The following is a 15,256-nucleotide window of genomic DNA, read 5'->3' as shown; positions in this document are numbered from 1 at the left end:
GGTTAACAAATAGATACTCTAAGTTTTGAAATTTTAAATATATGTTTCATGCTTCCTATCCAAGATTCCTGGTTATGTTTGTTCATAGAATGGGATAGATATATGGCTTCCCTTAGAATAATTTTTGAAGGTTCAATATCTTTCATAAGATGGATCCAATATTTTATCATATTCATTATATAACATATTCTAATATAACATACATTTTGTACTTCTTTCTCTTTGTGAACAAACCCATGCTCTAAATACAAAAAAAAATGTTTGCACATGAGTATACTGACTACTTCAAAATAATGAATTTTATCAAATTGTCATGCATTTAATATATTTCCTTAACTTTAAAACACTTTCAAACTCTTAAATGGTGCACATAATGTTACTAATTCATTTATTATGACTGTAATGTGTTGCACTTTGAAATTGACATATTTGGTCCTGAAGACACCACGCTTGTTGGCAAAACATGTAGACCACATTAAATTTTTCACCATGCGGTAATTGATGGGTGTTGGTGTCTTTATTGTCGTATATTTGACCTAGATACGATAACTGTTCCTGCTGGCTGTTTAAACTTCTCCCTCTGAACAATCACAGAGCCAGCTGTTTGCTTCTTTACAAACAAAAAAAGGGAGGTTCATGGAAGAGCCTACAGAAACGCTTTTACACTTATACTTATAGGACATAGAAATTACCTTAATTGTCCTATTCAGAATTGAAATAATTGATGCAAGCTATACTTTATTGTAGTTTAACATGGGTAGGCATTATACTTGTGTTATTTTAGCCCTCACTGCAATTAAGGATACACAATGATGAAGATATACATAGAGAGATAGGAGTTGTCTGCCCATAGTGCTAAATAAACTCATCATAGATACCAGGACTAAATTTAGTATATACGCCAGACGCGCGTTTCGTCTTCAAAATAGAGCTATCTTTACTTTTTCTTTGAATCAAACAAGAATCACGTTTGTAATTGTCAAATAATGAAATATGTTTGTCTGAATCCATTTGAATATAATTTAATTTTGAATGTAACACATCTTCTGATTGGCTGATGTTGTTTTGTTTATCATATCATAGACACAATTTTGTCATGTGACCAAGACGTCATCAACGTTTTTTCATGATTTCGCCTGTTTAAAATGGAATTTAGAATAAAATTATAAGAAATAACTGTAATATTTTTTCAGTCTATTCAAAATAACATAAAAAAATGTGATGCACACTGTTAAATAACCCGCTACACACGCTATTCAGTGTACACCACATTTTTTATGTTATTTCTTCATAGACAGGAGTATCTCCGTGATATAGCCTTTTTGTGCTACCAACCAACAATCAATCAATCAATCATAGACAGAAAAAATATTACAGTCATTCCTTAAATGATCAATTTCACAAGCAGTCTCCGGATCCTGCTATCATGATTTTTCTGATTGGGAATATTTTACTATATCCGTGATTGGTGGCTGATGAAATTCATGTTTTTCTTGAAAATTTGTTTGTTTTTTGATAAGCTTACAATTGTGCAAACTTGACTTTTTATTTATAAGATCTTAAAATCAGTTGGGTACACATATTATAAATACACAATTTTTACTTGAGAAAAGTTTTGCATGACAGTTTATCTGCCTGTGAGTATATGTTAGAGTGCATATGAACATTTAGCTTTTTAGTTAATAGATATAAGTTAAATAGGTTACACATTTTATGCTAACTCTTATTTTCTAACCAATGCTTATTGTAAAAGGGGAGATAATTGGTAGAATTATATTGATAAAATTATTTTTGTGTTTTTTTTACAGGAAAGTGACAATACCTGGATACAAACAATAGCCAAATCACTTATCAACATCCAGGCTCTATGTGGAATTATTCCTAATGTTTATGGTATTGGCAAGGGATCAAAGGTTAGACATGAAAATAAAAAAAACTTTACCCCTTAACCTATTCTTAGAGGCTTATATAATGTTTATTTGCTGTCTGTTAACAGAATGTTCAGTTGCGCATCTCTATATCTATACTCGGCTTTAAAAAAGTGGGGGGTAAACTGTTTTAACTCTTTCTGTCCATCTATCAGTCCATCCATCAGTCTGTCGGTCTCATAACTATAATCGTCACATTTTTCTCAGGAACTACAATACAAGGATTTCTGAAACTTGGTTTCAGGATTTATGTAAGTTAGCTTTACCTTTTGATGCGTTTTCAGATTCATTACACAACCACTTCCTATTTGCAAAACACTTGTATCATTTTACAAATGATAGCCAAGTTGAAAATGGATATTTGAAATTCTTTTTCAGGGTTTATATAAGTCAGGGGATGAAGTGACAGACTTCCAGTTTACCGAAATAGTTCTGCTGGGGTTTCATCACTGAGCAGTATCTCGCAGCTTCACTAGTTCTTTAAAATTTAGAAAAGCATCACAATTCAAATATTTTTATTTTTTTTCTAACCTTGATATGGATGTATATGCGATTTTTTTCTTTCATTTTTATAGACAGCAAATTATTTTTATGTGAGAAAAAAAGTTTGTGAATAGATACTTTTACTATAGTTGTTCAAATGAAAAGTATTTTTCATTTTTATAACGTGACGGTACCCAAATTGCACCTATTTTGACAGTTTTTTCACCTACGTTTTTTTATGATCAAGAAATAAATGTCCTTAATGTGTTTATTTTGTAGCCCTATCCTTCTTTATTATATAGGTACACCAATTTGATTTTTAATCCATATGGAATCATAGAAAAATTGGTCTAAACTGACCTCCAAACCATCAATTATTCTGAAGTGAGGAGTACTCAAATTGCATCCATGCTTAAATTTGCATTGTCAAAAGTCTAATAACAGAGCATTTGATTAATTTCTTTAAATATTTTGAACATTTGGATATAAGTCCATGCTTTCTATTATTTTTTTTTTTAAATTGATACTTGTAACATATTGTATTTGCTCCTTTTAAAAAGATAACGTTTTGATGACGTCGTATGGCGACGTTTCAGTACATTTTGCTTTTTCAGTAAACACTTCATTTGTTGATAAATACTGTGAACGTTCTGTGCATATTTAAATAGTTTTACCTACTTTGAAAGATGTGCATAGTATCAAATAATAAAAATACAAATTGTTTAGTCTTTAGGAAATCTTGTAAGATTTCCGCTGCTATTTTTGCTAAATAGGTGCAATTTGGGTACTCGGTGCAATTTGGGTACCCTTACGTTAGACAGCAAATTATTTTTATGTGAGAAAAAAAGTTTGTGAATAGGTACTTTTACTGGAGTTGTTCAAATGAAAAGTATTTTTTTGTACAGTGTATATTATTGAAAATATGTCACATACTTATTTTTTATGTTTCTTTGATACTTACAAAAAAAATAAAAAATTGAGATACCTTTAATTTGGTAGTATATTTGTATATTTGTTTTATTTCCTACAATTGCATCAAATTAAAATTGAACCTCTTTGAATATTTACAATAAAATATTTATGATACTGTTATCATGGTTATATTATATTTTACAATAGATGGTGAATGATCTGATGAAAAATATACTTGGAGAGAAATTATCTGGACCAGACTACAGCAAGTGTGATATAGGAAATCTCATTCTCATAGACAGAGGTATTTATTACTCATTTAAGCTTTGATCAAAAGATCTGTGTTTTTGTGAAAAAATAATGTATCTGCTATATAATTTCCATTCTCCAATATTACTTTTTTTTTGTCTAGTAGTTAACAAAATACCTATTTGAATTAGTTAATTTTTTCTCATCTTTCTAAGAAAACTAGCATCTGTGAAAAAGTGTACAGTTTTTTAGGCAGTTAAGCTGCCTTATGCGAGCACCCTGGATTTGTGTTCTACTCAACAAATGCTGAAATACGTGCCATTGTTATCATCTAGCTGGCTACTTTGTTATTTATAACTTATTGGACAGTTTTTTCATACTTTTCATTCTGGATTACAAAAAATATGACCAGAAAAACCTTAAATGATCGTCGATTTTCCCAAAAGTTTTGAAGTTGCACATAGGAAGTAGAGCACATTAAGAATCCTTATGTAGTTTATTATCCCCTGAGCTTTTGGCTAAGATGTCAAAGAACAAATGTATGAAATATTTAATCGCCGTAAATCTCTAAAGACCAGTAGTTAAGATTTCCCAAATTGCAAAAGTCGTAGGAATATTGTTTGTCGTCAATACATAGTTCAACTGATGACGCTGTTGGCGGCAATTTTGAATTAGAAGACGAAATTTTCGTATCTTTTCAATTTGGACGCAGGGGTTCAAATTAGCGGTTGTCCAAGGTCTGCGACATTCCACTTTTGCAGTCGGACTTTCTACTTGGTTACTAGCTACGCCCGACATGCCCCACGGACCTTGAAAGAAAATAAAAAATAACTTTGCAAACGTTTTTACCAAGGCAGTGTCTGCGCGTACCCACATGCGGGTACGAATAGTCAGATTGCCGTTCTAGGCTGCGCGTACCTACATCCGGTTTTCTAATAAAATGCCATCGGATCGGGTATAAAACGTGAAATATCTACGAAAATTAACCACAATATGGGGATTTCGTGTAGAACGAGAGAAGAGTATGAAAAATAATATTTGCAAATTGTATTTATTAAATAATGATACATAATAAACATTGCAAAATTAAATGCACAATGATGGAAAATGAAACTGTACAGTCCATGTAAAAGAAAAACATGATAGAAATTAATACTTTTAAAGAATAAAATTTTTATAAATTAAAAATATACCCATATATTTTAAAATATCTTTTAGTAAAATGTAAAACAGAAACTAAAATTTTAAAATATATAAAACTACTAAAATTAAAGCTTGAGTTTATAAAAATTAAAATTTAAAGAAGCAAGTAATAATGAATAATGAAACGTTAACTTAGGCTGGCAACATTTGAAAGGTGCAGCCGGGTTGAAATCTGTGCCAAAACAATCATATTTGATATGTAAAATTTGTTCCAAATCTTAATTAGTTACATGAATCTTTTATAATTGGTTTAAATTGATATTATTACTTGCTTCTTTAATCTTTATAAACTCAAGCTTTAATTTTAGTAGTTTTATTTTACTTTTTTCTTTTCAGGGACTGCGGTACAGTTTCATTTTCCATCATTGTGCATTTAATTTTGCAATGTTTATTATGTCTTCTTCTTCTTCTTCTTCTTCTTTAAGGTCAACAAGGCTTCAATACTGAAGAATACATGTTGTTGCGCATGCGTGATTGACAAAAATTTATACAAAATTTATAAAAATATTTTATAACAATTGGAGTGTTTGTATTTACAGATTGTGATTAAAATATATGTACATGTTTTGTTTGAATTTGTTTATTTGAAGCTAGAGAGAACAGCTGGTGTTAGCTGATCTCTGAAGCTGTCAACAGTGGTGGTTTCAATTACAGTTTGTGGTAGTAAATTCCATTGAATAATTGTTCGCGGGAAGTATGACCATTTGTATGTGTCCTTGGAAGTTTGGATGTGTCTGTATGTCTGAGTATGATTTTGTCTTGTTCTGCTGTCTTTTTGTTCAAGAATATGCGATGGAATGGCAACAAGACAATGTATTACTTTATAGAATAAAATGAGTCTGGTTTTTAAGCGTCTCTCAGCTAGTGATGGCCATTTCAACTGATTGAGCATGTTTGTGACACTGCTCGTGTAGTCGTAGTTGTTGTATACATAACGAGCAGCGCGTCTCTGTACCTTTTCTAATTGTATCTGTTGTTCTTTCATATGGGGGTCCCAGACACTACAACTATATTCCAGTTTGGGTCTTACTAGTGCCTGGTATGCTCTTGATTTTGTTTCTGTGTTAGTAATTTTTAGCTCACCTGGCCTAAAAGGCCATGTGAGCTTTTCTCATCACTTGGCGTCCGTCGTCGTCGTCGTCGTCGTCGTTAACAATTTTTCAAACATCTTCTCCTCTGAAACTACTGAATGGATTTGAATGAAACTTAGCATGATTGTTCCTTAGATTATCCTGCACAAAGTGTGTGCTTCGATTTTTGATCCGTCAAAAAACATGGCCGCCGTTACTTAAAATAGAACATAGGGGTCAAATGCAGTTTTTGGCTTATATCTCAAAAACGAAAGCATTTAGAGCAAATCTGACAGGGTAAAAATGTTCATTAGGTCAAGATCTATCAGCCCTGAAATTTTCAGATGAATCAAACAAACCATTGTTGGGTTGCTGCCACTTAATTGGTAATTTTAAGGAAATTTTGCAGTTTTTGGTCATTATCTTGAATATTATTATAGATAAAGATAAACTGTAAACAGCAAAAATGATCAGCAAAGTAAGATCTACAAATAAGTTAATATGACCAAAATTGTCAATTGACCCCTTAAGGGGTTATTGTTCTTTAATGACAATTTTTCACAATTTGTTCATCACATTTGCTAACTTTAAAAAATCTTCTCCTCTGAAACTACTGAATGGATTTGGATGAAACTTAGCATGATTGTTCCTTAGATTATCCTGCACAAAGTGTGTGCTTCGATTTTTGATCCGTCAAAAAACATGGCCGCCGTTACTTAAAATAGAACATAGGGGTCAAATGCAGTTTTTGGCTTATATCTCAAAAATGAAAGCATTTAGAGCAAATCTGACATGGAGTAAAAATGTTCATTAGGTCAAGATCTATCAGCCCTGAAATTTTCAGATGAATCAAACAAACCATTGTTGGGTTGCTGCCACTTAATTGGTAATTTTAAGGAAATTTTGCAGTTTTTGGTCATTATCTTGAATATTATTATAGATAAAGATAAACTGTAAACAGCAAAAATGATCAGCAAAGTAAGATCTACAAATAAGTTAATATGACCAAAATTGTCAATTGACCCCTTAAGGGGTTATTGTCCTTTAATGACAATTTTTCACAATTTGTTCATCATATTTGCTAACTTTAAAAAATCTTCTCCTCTAAAACTACTAAACCAAATTCAACCAAACTTCAACTGAATGATCAGTAGGGTGTATAAAATAAAGTTTGTGCTTTATTTTTTATTTCGTCAAAAAACATGGCCGTCATGGCTAAAAATAGAACACAGGGTAAAATGCAGTTTTTGGCTTATATCTCAAAAACTCCAGCATTTAGAGCAAATAAGACAAGAAGTTAAAGTATTTATTAGGTCAAGGTCTACCTGTCCTGAAATTTTCAGCCGAATTGGGTAACTGGTTTTTCAGGTATAATGGCCCTGAATTGATGATTTTAAAGAAATTTTGCAGTTTTTGGTTATTATCTTGAATATTATTATAGATACAGATAAACTGTTAATAGCAAAAATGTTAAGCAAAGTAAGATCTACGGGTACGTGCAGACACTGCCTTTTACCAAAGTTTCGATCTAATAAACGATCTCAAACTTATTTTCATCATTACTATTTATGACAGCGATGTTCAATTTGTTCAACCGCTAGCTTTATACAGAAAATCGCCGACATATAATGTGTAAATCCGAGTAAAATCGTATCTCACTATCTGTCAAAAACAACATTGAAAACAAAATGGCTGCCGCGAGAAGACAATTACAATATCGGATCTGATTCCGGAAGCAGATAAGGGTAATCCCGGGTTTTTGGCTATTAACTAAAAAAATCCAGACAGGTGACAAAATACATCTTTGCATGGTAAAGAAATATAAACACTAAAATTGAAAACCAAAACATATATGTAAAAGAAAGAAAAAGCAGAAAATATTTTGTACACCAATTTTAATGTCAAAATCCAATACAATGTGACAGAACAGTTTATCTGACAATATATATGTTCCTGGTAACAGTATGAATTTTCTTTATCAGTGATAAATGTTGGTAATGCATATTAGATGCTTTTAAAGTTAAACATATTACTGCAATTTCAAGGGGTATTTTTTTCTTCTCAATTTTGATAGGTCAGTTAAAATAGCTGGAAGTTTCTTATATAAAAAAGAAAAAGATGTGGTATGATTGCCAATGAGACAACTATCCACAAGAGACCAAAATGACACAGACATTAACAACTATAGGTCATTGTACAGCCTTCAACAAGGAGCAAAGCCCATACACTATAGTCAGCTATAAAAGGCCCCGATAAGACAATGTAAAACAATTCAAACAAGAAAACTAATGGCCCTATTTATATAAAAAAAATAACAAAAAACAAATATGTAACACATAAACAAACGACAACCACTGAATTACAGGCTCCTGACTTGGGACAGGCACAAATAGTGCAACTATATTATATGATACCTGGATGTAAGCAAATCATATGATATATAGGTGGAGTCCATTAGGCCACTCTACCTCCTCCTGTTTGATAACTTTGAAACGGATGAGATCCCCACCCCTCAACCATATACATTCATGTATGTCAGAGACTAAATAACTAATCAAATGAAATATAGGGGAAGTCCCTAGGGTCACCCCACCCCTCCATGTTTTAGAACTTAGAAACAGTCGAGATCCCCACCCCTAAACCATATACATTCATGTATGGGACAATATATAAATAATCAAATGAAATATAGGTGGAGTCCGTGGGGGTCACCCCACCCCTCCTGTTTGAGAACTTGGTAACGGTCGAGATCCCCACCCCTAAACCATATATCTTCATGTAGGGGACAATTTAACTAATCAAATGAAATATAGGGGGATTCCCTGCGGGTCACCCCACCCCTCCTATTTGAGAACTTGGAAACGGTCGAGATCCCCACTCCTAAACCATATATATTCATGTATGGGACAATATAACAAATCATATGAAATATAGGTGGAGTTAATGGGGCCACTCTTCCCCGTCCAGTTTGAAAATTTGAAAACGGTTGAGATCCCCAATCTTAAACCATACATATACATGTATGGGACAATATAACAAATCAAAGGAATAATAAGGGGGTCCCTAGGGTCACTGTAAACTTTCCTGTTTGAGAACTTGGAAACATTTGAGATCCTCAACCCTAAACCATATTTATTCATGTATGGGACAATATAACTAATCAAATGAAATATAGGGGGATTCCCTGGGGTTCACCCCACCCCTCCTGTTTGAGAACTTGGTAACGGTCAAGATCCCCACCCCTAAACCATATATATTCATGTATGGGACAATATAACAAATCATATGAAATATAGGTGGAGTTCGTGGGGCCACTCTACCCCTTTCTGTTTGAGAATTTATAACGGTCGAGATCCACAATCTTAAACAATATATTTTTATGTATGGGACAATATTACAAATCAAATGAATTATAAGGGGGTCCTTATGGTCACTGTACACCCTCCTGTTTGAGAACTTGGAAAAATTCGAGATCCTCACCCCTTAACCATATATACTCATGTATGGGACTATATAACAAATCAAATGAAATATAGAGAAGTCCCTGTGGTCACCCTACCCCTCATGTTTAAGAACTTGGAAACATTTGGGATCCCCACCTCTTAATTAAATGAAATATAGGGGGAGTCCCTGCAGTCACCCCACCCCTCCTGATTGAGAAATTGGAAACAGTCGAGATCCCTACCTTTAAATTAAACCATATATATTCATGTATGAGAACTAATTAAATGAAATATAGGGAGAGTCCTTAGGGTCACCCTACCCACTCCTGTTTGATAACTTAGAAACAGATGAGATCCCACCCCTCAACCATATATATTCATGTATTGGACAATATAACAAATCAAATGAAATATAGGGGATGTCACTAGGATCACCCCACCCCCACCTGTTTGAAAACTTGATAACGGTTGAGATCCCCACCCCAAACCATATATATTCATGTATGGGACAAGATAACACATTAAATGAAATATAAGGGTAGTTCCTAGGGTCACCCCACCCCCTCTTGTGTGTGTTTTGAGAACTTGTATAAGATTGAAATACCAACTCCTAAACTAAACCATATTCATTCCTGTTTGTCGTTTCAAAAAGATTGAATGACATACAATGTCAATCTCATGGGCGTCACATATGCATGTCACTTTGCTAGACCTAACCAATTTGTACTAGACCTTGTCCAGTTTCAGGCGACCATGGGAATGAATAATTATGGGGTCTTTGTTTGGAAGACTTCGTAACAGTATTATGTTACAATCATTTTTTTGATAATTATAAAATTTTATTGATGGAAAATAATTAGTAGGTTTAAAGAATTTACCTTAATTATAATTTGAATTATTTCTGGTCCTATAAAAATTTTCATTTTCATATGGCTCATTTTAAAGAAAACATATCTTTCAAGCCCAAGAATGTTTGACCAACTGTTTTTATAATTACCTGTCATTTTATTCCAAACTCAGAAATCATAGACTTGGGGTGTAGGTGGGGGACATTTACATTTACTATGGACAGGTTAGTCAGACCTCACCTTTGATCCCTGTAGTAGTAAACATTTGTCTGATTTGTGTCTCATAACTTTTGTACTGTTGAACACAAACTCAGTTTTCTTTCCAGGGAAGTAAGTCCATTCATACTTTTACAAGCTCGTACTAAAGTCAACTTGAACTACTAACAGTCAACTAATACCAACGTTAACTATCAACTAGAAGAACTGCAATCATTGCAAACTTGTATCACTGCAGACTCATGACCATGAAAAAAATATACTTGATATACTGTGGATTCATTATTATTCGTTGGATACCAATTTTCGTGGATTTCGTGGGTATAGGAGAACCACGAAATTAAATATTCAATGAATGACAAATTTCCTATAGGCTTGTATGAAAACTTCGTCAAAACCACGAAATTAAATATCCACGAATATGCAAGTTTTCTTTAATCCACGAAAATTAATACCCACGAAAATAAATGAATCCACAGTATGCGTTGCTTTTAAAAACTTTGACAAAATATGAATTATTTGCCTTAATGATTAATTCATTGAATGAACATAAATGTACAATATATGAATGTTTAATGTTTGTTCTTTTTAAAAAACTTTTAAAAAAAAATTGAAGCAACATTGCAACAGTTTTTATAATTATGTTTGGCTTGGTTTTTGGTTAACTGCCTACAGCGCTTACAATGCTTTGATTCTATTTACAAAGGGTTTTACAGTATAGTAGCCCCTAACAAATCTTTTGCCAAATCATACAAGCCATATCTTGTACAATGCATTTTTTTTCCCTTTAACATGTTTGATGTTCATGAATGGCTAGACAGAATTTAGTGAAACTTTCACAGAATCTGACTTGCATGATTTAAATTGTGTCCCTCTTATTTTAATTTCCCGATCTTAATGTTTTGAAATATACTTTGTCATATGGCACCATATTGGACCGGTTGTATCAACTTCTCCTTTAAACTTCAATCAAACTTTAAAAAATCTTTCTCAGAATTTTCATTATAGAATGCTGTTCTTCACCTCCTATTTTCTTCTTGACACAAATTATTTTTAGGGTTTCCCGTAACAAATTATGGACTTTGAAAGATAGGGGTATGATTTTGTGAGCTTTGCCCATAGCACTAAATGTTTATAGTTTAAGGGGGTTCGCGGGTCTAAATCATTTATATAGGATTTCTCTATATTTTTCTATAAATGAACTTTATCTTATAGTTAATAGAAAAATAAAATAAAAAAATGGGGTCACCGTTCATTTGCGCCCACAATCTGCCTTCGAAAGAAGCATACATCTTTGTAAAAGTGTTTTTTTTCTGTTGAACTAATAGGAGAAATAAAGTTAATATCGAAATAAAAAAAAGAAATTTATTACAGAAATCGCTCAAATTTTACAATAATTTAGTTTAAGTACAGCTTATATCGAAATTATATTAAAAAATATAGGTCACCAATGAGTTAAAAGAGATATTTCAATTTTAAAGCCAAAAAATGGCATTTTTCCACCAAAGGGAGATAATTTGGAACTTTTTCAATGATGTTTACATTTTAAAAGTCATCTGGGGCCAACACGAATTAATTGTTTTGAATGTTTTTTGTACAGTATGATAAAGTAACAACTACAAAAGGTAATAAATAAAATTTGTAATGAAAAACAAATGTTTATTTTTTTTCTGAAATTTTTATACCCTCGAGCCTCCTTAATAGGTAAAAGCAAATTTACCATTGTCTACAGAGTTATGGTCCTTTGTATGTTCAAAGAAGAAACTTATGCTCAGTCAAGATCTAAATGCACCATTCATTGTTATTAAATTCCTGTTTTATTAATCAGATTAAAATATTTCAAAGGTCTAATGGATGATATCTTAAAATTTACCAAAATTCTGAAACCTATTTCACCCTTTGTATGATAGTATGTTTATATGCAGTATACTTTTTCCTACAGATGTAGATTTTGTAACACCATTATGTTCCTAGCTGACTTATGAAGGTCTACTAGATGATACATTTGGTATATCCTGTGGTAAGTTGTATGTTCTGATGTTCATATTTATTCCATTATCTTACATTTGTTCCATGATGTTCCCAGCTGGTCCAAGACCACAATTAATTCGTAGTGCATTTCTTTTAGAGCATAAATGAAAATTTAAAAAAATCCCACCTGTGCTTTCTCAATGAAATTTTTACAGTGTGTTGTACTACTTTTGGGACAAATTATATCAAAATTATAGAAAACTTCATCGCCTCTAACTCAAAATATGGACAATTTTGTGTTTAGGGTGTCTTGAATCTATTGACAGCTTCTGAAGTGCTAATTTTTAACCTTTTTCAGCTGGACCAAATCACTACTTTCCTGTAAAATTCTGGACCCAAATTTTTTTACAGTGTAATTTCACCCCCTACTTACAATTTGAGGCATTAAACATGGAGAAATAAATTTGGAAGGGGTATAAAAATTAATGGCAAGTAACCCACTGTTAACACTAGGGACTATATTCCTGAACAACGAAAATCAAGGGACGACAATTGTGGTCTCGGACCCAATAGGATAGAAAGAGTTGACAAATCTTAAAAAAACTTGGTATGACCAAAGCTTAATAAATTATAACACTGCTTGCAAAGTTTCATAACAATAGGATATATATTATAGACAATATTTTAAATTCTATACTCATCTTTACGTGTTAAATTTGATGTTAAAATTGAAAAATTTCAACTATCAACATTTTGGGCTTTAAAATTAAAATATTGCAAAAAAATACTTTTTAAATGCCTTCATATATAATTCATTATGTACTAAAAGCAATAGAGTACTCATTTGATTTATCAGACTTAGCATAATTATTCAAAAGTCAAATTTATATCAGCCTGGGCCTAAAAATTGAGGTATTTCAATGAAAGGGGGCCTTACATAAAGATGTAATATTTTCCAGCAATTTTAAATTTGTGAAGCTTTTTGGTTATAAATAACCCTTACTGAATGTATTGAATGTACTTTAAATGGAAAGAAAAGTTACAAATAACATATCATATTAGTTTAAAAGGGTCTTAAGCCAAGTAAGACTGGAAAAAATTTAGGGTCAATTTAGGCCGTGCCATATATTTACATTAAAAAATTCAAATTGAGGCTATAAGAAATAAAAAATTGTGTCTTTTTTATCATTTCTATACTCATGTGACATGATACAACAAATCTGAGCACAAAAAGGCTCTTGCAATTAACTTTTCTTGCAGACAGTATGGTCTGATACACAGATTTTTGCCTTTTTAGTGAAAAAACTTGAATGCAATTTTAGTCTCATCAGGCTTATATTTAAACCACTTGCTATCCTACAGAAGAAAAGAAAGATATTATGTGAAATGGAACAGGTACAATAGACATTGTAAAGTGCTTTTGATACAAATTTAGTGAGGTCTTTATTATGGACTTCACATTTTATGTACTAAGCTTCCCACATTTGACTTCATCCAAACAGGGCGTTAGACAAGTGTTATTTATACAACACATTTTGCACATATTGTCTGAGATAATCTTCTTTTCTGTAGATTCTAAGTTCATAAACAAGTAAAAGAACTAGATAAAGGCACAGAAACACAAGTATTGACACATGAAAACCTGTCAGTTAGAAAGTCAGGATGCCATGTATGCATCAATATTGAAAAAGCCTTAAAATGCCTATTTTGACCATAAAATGCCGAAATTGGTCATTTTTGCAGAAATTCTATAAAATAAAAGTTTAAATTCTTTAGTTTCATGCTATTTGACAAATTGACACCACCAAATCATTTAGGGAAGTTTGCCACTTCAATTTTTTTTTGGTAGGGGTGAGCAGCTGAGACATTAAGTACCCCACCCTTTTCATATATTTTGTTCATCAAAAATAATTTCAGTGGAAATACCACATCAGAATAAATAGTGTTTAATTGGTTTGACAAATAACTGATGCATTTACGACTGTGGTTTAACTGCATCAAGAATAAATACGGACATCTGATTAGTTTCAGATACTTATGATATAATCAAGCAAGTGATAATATCAACCTATTGATATATTTAATCTGAATTTCCCACCCTTTTCATATATCATAGAGCATGAAAAAGTAACCTATTCCAGCGTCTCATCCCTACCACTAATAATATAGCAAGTGCCCCCCCCCCCCCAGCAACAGGTATGCCTAACGCTGCGTTAAACGCACATATTTGCCGTGGACACAATTTCGCCGTTTCATGATTTTTAGGCTTAAAAACTGCAGAGGGTGGCTGACATTGAAGAAATATGCCTGTGAATTATATTTGTAAAACAAAAATGATTACTTTTTTAAACTTATACAAAATTTCTGCACTTGCCAGAAAAAAACAGAAAAACGAAAAATATTTCGATTATTTTTATATAGATAAGTTATGCTGTGTATCATGGATACTATTAATGCTGTAAAATTGATTGCAATATGATTCATTTTGATATCAAGACTTAAAGGACCCCATTAGAAATAAGCTTGTTTGCTTTTATGAGCATGAGTCATCCTTTGGTTAAGGTAAGGCATACACCTTATCACTAATCCCGGCTGACCCGGCCGCGTGAACTTTTGACGCATACAACAATCACTTTTCCATTGTGGCGTCAGATATTTTGTATTGTGACGTCAAAATTTTACGGGAACCTGTGTGATTTCCAGTAATGGCGGACAAAAGAACAAAAAACATTTAAGTGATACATGCGAATAATATAGTCATGAAATATTCTTTAATTTAAAAAATATACATGTAAATTAATTGCAATTGATAATTTTTTTTTTAATATATGTAGTGTCACATATGAGGTAGTATGTGTTCATTCCTTGGATGAAGTTCACCAAGCCATTCGGGAACATGAGCTGTCAAAATCAACAAAATATGTTACAGTAAA

The sequence above is a fragment of the Mytilus galloprovincialis genome, chromosome 10 (assembly GCF_965363235.1).
Source record: "Mytilus galloprovincialis chromosome 10, xbMytGall1.hap1.1, whole genome shotgun sequence".
Classification (NCBI taxonomy): Eukaryota; Metazoa; Mollusca; class Bivalvia; order Mytilida; family Mytilidae; genus Mytilus; species Mytilus galloprovincialis.
Note: the sequence above shows the minus strand (reverse complement) of the source record.